Here is a 7679-nt window from a genome sequence, read left to right as displayed (position 1 = left end):
GTGCCTATGATTTGGGAAACTGCAGATACGACTAGTAGAAAAATATGATGGACGAGATGATCCATGTACACACCTCGCGAAATGGACCAAGGTCTACAGGGAAGAGCCACAACCTAAATGGGTACATTTATTCTATCATACCTTGGATGTCATACCCATGAATTGGTATACTGAGACGGAGCTCTGCCATGGTACGAGCGAATGGGATGTCTTGCGCAAGGGATTTCTGTTAACTTTCATGTTTGAAGATCGTTGGTGGGATACTGTTGACGATGCGCTACAGGTAGTAAAAGCAGTTATCTTCAAAATACCCCAGGAGCCAATGGAAGTACTTTAGCCAAAATGGGTGACATAGCTAAGCTGCGCGCTAGAGTGTTACAATGTAAATGTTGAGGAGGATGATGAGGACCCACGAAATATTAACATTCCAGAAATGGAAGGCTGTCGCGAGATTCGAGGACTGTCACTTGAGGATCCTGAAATCACCGCGCCGCTAAAAACAAAGCAGGTAAACATTGGAACGGAGGCGGAGCCAAAGTACGCAACGCTTGCAGACTATTAGGACAATGCCATGGTGGATAAGGTCGTTGAGTTACTCCGCGAATACTAAGACTTGTTCCCAAACAAAATTACAGACTTAAAAGGGATTGTTGGCGACTTAGGGATGATGAATATCACCCTGAAACCTGACGTGAAGCCCATTAAGTAGTGGCCTTACCGCTTGAATTCGAAATATAAAGAAAAGGTCCGCGAAGAATTAGAAAAAATGCTCGCAGCCGGAATTATTGAGCCAGTGGAAGAATCTGATTGGGTGAGTCCTATGGTAGTACAGGAGAAAAAACATAAGGGTGAAATAAGAATATGCGTGGACCTAATGAAGCTGAACGACGCTTGTGTACACGATCCATTCTCGACACCATTCACAGATGAAGTACTGGAGAATGTTGGCAGTCAGGAAGCATACTCATTCACGGATGGGTTCTTAGGGTACCATCAGATCAAGATCACACCGAAAGACAGGAGAAAAACGACCTTCGCAACAGAATGGGGTTGCTTTCAATACACCATTATGCCGTTTGGATTGAAGAACGCGCCAGCCATCTTTTTGCGCATTGTTGTGGCTGCGTTCAAAGAATACATCCACAAGTTCTTGGAGGTCTATCTGGATGATTGGACTATCTTTGGATTAGCTAAGCACCATGTAGCAAGCTTACGCTTGATGTTGGACACGCCAACACCAGATTGCGCTGAACCTTAAGAAGTGCACCTTCCTCGTTCCCTTTGGAAACCTGTTCGGACATGTGGTCTGCAAACAAGGACTGATGGTGGACCCTGTGAAGATTGCCGTTATTCTAAATTTGGAAGCACCGCGAAGTGTTAAACAACTGCGCGCTACTTTGGGACACATCGGATACTATAGGAAGTTCATCAAAATTTATGCCCAAATAACAACGCTGATGGAAAAGCTATTGAAAAAGGATGTTACATATTGCTGGAATGATGATTGCATGAAGAGTTTGGATGTCTTGAAGGGGAAACTGGCCTCCACTCCAATCTTGGTCTTCCCAAAATGGGATGTGGAATTTCATGTACATGTTGATGCATTGTGTATTGTGCTGGGAGCCGTACTCACACAGGAGGGCATGGAGGGCATGGATCACCTGATCGCATTTGCAAGTCGGATATTGTCTAAAGCAGAAAAGAACTATTCCACCACTGAGCACGAGGGGTTAGCGATGGTGTACGCGCTCCAAAAATACCGACACTATTTACTTGGAGGACATTTCAAGATGTATACCAACCATTCTGCATTGAAATACCTGGTGAATAAGCCTGTGTTGGGGGGGGGCACATATGCAGATGGCTCTTACTGTTCCAAGAATATGATTTTGAGGTCATAGTCAAGCCGGGATGCCTAAACGCAGGATCAGATCACTTGTCACAAATTGAGACGGGTGAGGAACCAACAAAATTGGAGGAGGGACTACTTGATGCACAACTCTTTGAAATATGCGTTGCGGATGGACACTTCGAAGATATTATCCATTTTATAACAACAGGGACTGCACCGAAGGAATATTCAGTCCAACAGAAAAAGGATTTGGTGGTGCACACAACGAACTTTTCTGTCATCGCGGGGCACCTATACAAAATGGGCAATGATGAGATATTACAAAGATACGTACCTGAATTTGAACGAGGTTAGATCCTCACGGAAGTAGATGGGGGCACTACAGGAGGACACCATGTAGGATGCAAGACCACACAGAAGATTCTTCGAACAGGGTTATGGTGGCTAACCCTACACCAGGATTCGAAAGCGCACTATAAGACCTGAAATATATCTCAAAGGATTGGAAAACCATCATGAAGGGACGAGATGCCATTAAATCCACAACTGACACTACAACCATTTGAAAAATGGGCAATCGACTTTGTGGGACCGATCAAACCTCAGGGAAATATGGGCGCGCACTACATCATCACCGCGACGGAGTACCTGACACGATGGATGGAAGCGTAGTCGGTCAAAGACTGCACGACCGCTACAGCTGCAAAGTTTTTGTTCGAAAAACGTATTGACCTGATTTTGCTATCTGAAAATCTTAATGAGTGATTGGAACACATTTCTTGAATGAAACCATCAGCATGCTCACAGAAGAGTTCCAGGTGTATCATAAAAAAAGTACACCATACCACCCACAAGCTAATGGGATAGTAGAGGCATTTAACAAAATACTGGAGACTGCGCTGATCAAGGTGTAAAACGCACAACGGAATGACTGGGACCTGTGCGTACCTACCGTACTATGGGCTTACAGGACAACATGCAAGAAATTGATGGGACAAACACCTTTCCGGTTAGTCTATGGCACATAAGATGTTATGCCGATGGAATACATTGTACTTAGTCTACGAATAACAGTGCTCACAGGCATGACAGACTGCGAAGCTCTGGAAAAAAGGCTTGCCTAGTTAGAAGAACTTGAGGAAGAATGGTTTCTGGTTTGATTTCATCAATAGGTACAAAAGAAACGTGAAAAGTCCTGGTACAACCACCATATCAAGTTGCGCACCTTCAAGGTAAACGACTTAGTGCTACTGTATGACAGTAAGTTTGAAAAATTCCTAGGAAATTTCAAAATGCATTGGCTGGTACCATATGTGGTTAATGAGGTCACAGATAGAGGCATGGTCCAGCTAGTCAAACTAAATGGAGAACCCTTCCCAGACAAAGTAAATGATAGCCGCTTGAAGCCCTACACAGGTGGGCTGGCTCTCTGACTAACCGACCAAAGCACAGTCTTCGCAACCCGAGGAGCTGGACAAGGGTGTGGGACTATAAACTTATGCAACAGATGCCGGTACAAAGGTAAGGACTCAATTCAGACACAAAGGGTTCAGAAGCAAGAATGAAGAAGGTTCAACAGGCAGCAGCACAGTGTGCTGCAAACATTCAGGTTGTTTGGGACCATTTGGAGGGACTCCGCACCAAGATCACTACGCCGACAGAGTGACTTGAGGGTGAGACACGATGTTTGTGTTGGTGGCCTGTTGGGCATGGAATCCCCCCACAACATGTTATGGGGCTCAAAGCCCAAGTTTGGTCAAATAATGTTGTAAGACTCCATGAATTGCGGGCGCATAGCACAAAATGTATGTTGAATCATAGGGTTGTCTGCCCTAAGTTTTGTAATGTAATGTCAGCCTACCCATGGTCCACGAACCATGGGATTGTATAAATAAGAGTGAGGCTCTAAGTCATAAGGATAGGAATCCATGGATTGATGTAATGATCTAGTAGCAGATAGAGAAGAAGTCTAAGTGTCTTGAGTCGTAGTAGTAGGAAGAGGCTCTGCAGCTGAGTGCGCAGAGGCCTAGTAGAGTCTGTAGCTGAGTGCGCGAACCCCTGCAGCTGAGTGCACAGGGTGGAGTCGAATCTGTAACCGAAGAAGAAGAATAATAAAGAGAAGTTTGATTCCAAACACTGTGTATATGCTTTTGTATTACTTTCTATGCATTTATACTGTTTTGTTTATCACGCGCACTTATATGAATACTGAACACTGTTAAGTATAACTGGGCTCACACATATAAGTTAAGTAATCAGATAATATCGGGTTAATAGTAGGGAACTTGGGTAATAACATGGATCGCGCCTCGAACAGGGCTACGCTAAGGCAACATTGTAGGCTGCGAGGCACTGATAGGTGCGCGTAGCGACATGTGCGCAGGGTCAAATCGTGGACCACTGAAGAACCATTAGACATCTCTAGGGTGCGGAAACTTGGTTCTATCACCCTCCCATACTACTTCGGGTGAGAGCTTAGTCTGCGCTCAACGGACTGTTGCTGAAAGGGCTAGTAGTATCGGGATTTATTTGGCTAAATTATCTCTGAACCTGGGTCAGGCCCATACAAGCCAATAAAAATGAGCTACAATAGAAGGAAAATTAACAAAATTTCTCCTCCAACATTGGGCTGATCCAAAAAAACCTCTTATCCAAACGACTACTTTGAGCCTGCCTATGTAAATTGCGAGCAAAGCAAAGGCATCTGTGGCTTCACGAGGATTTATGATTTCTTCACCTGTGTCTGTAGGAATGGGGTCAATACCACCACAGACCATTACGAATTCAATCTTTGAGAGGTCTAGCTTTAGCTCACCTTCTCCACGTCCCATGCAAACTACCAAAAAGCCCTTGGGAACCTGAACATGCTTGGAAGAACCAATTTCACGGCTCAAGTACACAAAAGAAGTTTTATCCAACATATTCTTTGAAATATTCAAAAACAAATGTTCTTGACATACGACATCAAGTATTTTTTTCTCACACATGACATGTTCAAAATTATTTTTTTTGAAAATGAAAATGTCATCCAAATAAACTATCCTGTCTAGAAATGGCTTCAACACATCTTTCTTCATATGCGTAAAAGTAGTAGGAGCATGGAAAAGGCCGAAAAGCATAACAAGCCATTCAAACAAAACTTGTGTGGTTTTGAATGTCGTCTTCCCTATATCTCCTTCAACAACTCTACTTTGATGAACACCACTTCTTGAATCCCATTCAAGGAAATTCTTACTATTATTCTCGGGCGCCAAAACAAGAGGTGCACCACACGGTAAATGAGTAGGCCGAATGATCCTTTTATTCAACAATCCTTGGATTTGTGTCTTAATTTCTACACTTTCCGTCATTGACATTGTGTACATGCTAATGTTAGGAAGAAGACACTTTTGCTGCAATTGTAACTCAGGTTGGATTCCCCTCTTGGGAAGTAATATCTTTGATTCCCGAAACATTTCTTCAGATTGGTTAACAACGCCAACCAAATCAATTTTTAAATTTGAATTACAACCATCAAATGCTTCATAATCAATATCATTCTTGGGTTTGATCATTAGAAGCACAAAATTCTTGCTCGAATTCACCAGTCTTTTCATTTGCCCTGCATTAACAATCGAAAGATTTGTTTTTTTGCTGTGAGCTCTCACAATATATTCTACTCCATTTTTTAATATGTGATATTTTTTTTCATGTCGATGGAAAATAGCTTTTCTATCATAAAGGTATGGGTTGCCCAAAATGATGCCACAGATAGCTTTAAACTCTTGTCAATCTTGTTATGTTTTGATATCACCCTTATGTGAAACCTTTTTATTCTCCTCTTCTCATTTGGAGTTTCATTTTGCGAGCCTAAAGAACTAGTGCTGGAAATGGATTCCTTTTCTTGAAACCCCATGGATGTGATTTTTGTTTCATCACCCGATTCGGATCCCAAATCCTCTTCTTGAGTGATTGCAACTGTCTTTTCTTTTCCTTTGTTGTTGAATTTCTTTGGTTTCATTTCGAGATGAAGCTTCCAACAATGAGCTTCATCGCGACCCTCTATGGAACAATGTTTACAAATTGTTTTCTCTCCTTCCTTTTTAATGGATGCATTTTTCTTTCCCTTGAAACCCTTTTCTTTATCTTTACCCTTAAATGGCTTTTTACTACCTTCTTTTGGGGTGTTTTTCCCTCTTGCCTCAAGATGAGTGGCTTGCACACACACATCATCTAGATTACTGGGATTAAACATTAAGATAGTATGCCTAAGGTAACTGTGTAAACCCCCTATGTACTTCAACAATGTGTCCTATGATTGCAAATCTACACCTAACATTAGAGACCTTTTTCTGAATTCTTGGGTGTAATCTTGCACATTTTGACCTTTAAGTTGTCTAAAGTTCTACCAATTCATGATGGATTTCTGCATATAAGCTAGAGGGTAGAATTGTCTTTTAATTGTAGCAATGAAATCATTCCAAGAAATTGAGATCTTATCGTGTTTTTTAATCTCCTCTTGGGTCTTTGATTCCCACCATACTAGTGCTGCACCCTCCATTCTCAAGGAAGCTAACTGAATCTTTATGTCATCCTCTTGAAGGTTTTGAATCTTGAAATAGACCTCCAACTGACGAATCCAATTATCAAGCTTCTTTGCATTCACTTCACCATTATACATGGGAAACTCAAATTTAACATCAAGTTTTAAAAAAGGTGATTTACCAGTTCCTTTTGAAGAATGATGATGAGTATGAGTAAGGGTTGTATTAGTGGAAGAGTGTGAAGATGCTTGTGAAGAATAAGATGAAGAATATGGTGGAGAGGGTGGAGGTTTGTCTCCATTTCCATTACCTCCATTTCTATTACCTCCTTTTCCATTACCTCCTCCTGAAGAGCCTTCTCCTTTGGGAGGTTTGGAACTTTCTCCTTGCAACCTGCTATTCCTCTCTTCATAGAGGACCTTCACCATCTCTGTCATATCAAAGAAAGAATTTATGAAGGTATTCTCATCTTCTGTCATGTTTGTAGGTTCTCCTTCATGAGACATGATCTTTGGAGTCTCAACTGCAACTTGAGGCTGAACTGGTGTTGGAGATTGTGGCAACCTTGCTCTTCTTCCCCTTGACCCAACTTCAGGGCTTCTAACCAACTTTCCTTCACCTCTTTTGAGTTTTAACCTTGTAAGCATGACATAAACTTTCAAACAATTAAATCCTTCTTTCAAAAAGAAAACCTAGTGATCTGATACAAAATTGATCTGATTTAGAATATTAGTTTGTAGTGCTAAGATCTTCCTCAGATTATAAACAAAATTCTTTCATTGTGCTTAAGGATTCACAGTAAAATGAAGAGTTTTTATGTTATTTTTATGAGCAATTTAACATAAAACAGAAACTGAACAACAACATAAACATGTATAGAACATAATAAAAAACACATTACAACAAGCACATGATAAAGGAGTTCACCCCTCCTAGGCTGTCTCATTGGTCCAGCTTCCAATGGCTTGGGCCTCTTTATTATGCTCAAAAGTGTAAAAATCTGTGTTTACAATGCTCAAATGCTTCTGAAACTTTCTCCAATCAGTTTAGAATGTAAACAAATGGCCATATAGCCTGTTTTTTGCATCCAATTTGGTGAAAAATTGAAGAAGTTACAACCTCTCCTTGTTTTACCACTATTCGTTCCACAAATTGCTCCAAACCCGACATGATCCTACAAATTAGCTTCGAAAATCCGCTAACTGGGTGAAAATTTCACTGCGCGACGGGCCATAATCTGCCAGCACCGAGTGTTTTATTGTAAATCACAGTTGGCAAGGACTGGCGGGCTTAAGGTTTGTGTA

This window comes from Pinus tabuliformis, chromosome 1_2 (genome assembly GCF_031772625.1).
Source record: "Pinus tabuliformis cultivar Carrire ecotype Pingquan chromosome 1_2, CPIR1, whole genome shotgun sequence".
Classification (NCBI taxonomy): domain Eukaryota; kingdom Viridiplantae; phylum Streptophyta; class Pinopsida; order Pinales; family Pinaceae; genus Pinus; species Pinus tabuliformis.
This window is presented reverse-complemented; position numbering follows the sequence as displayed.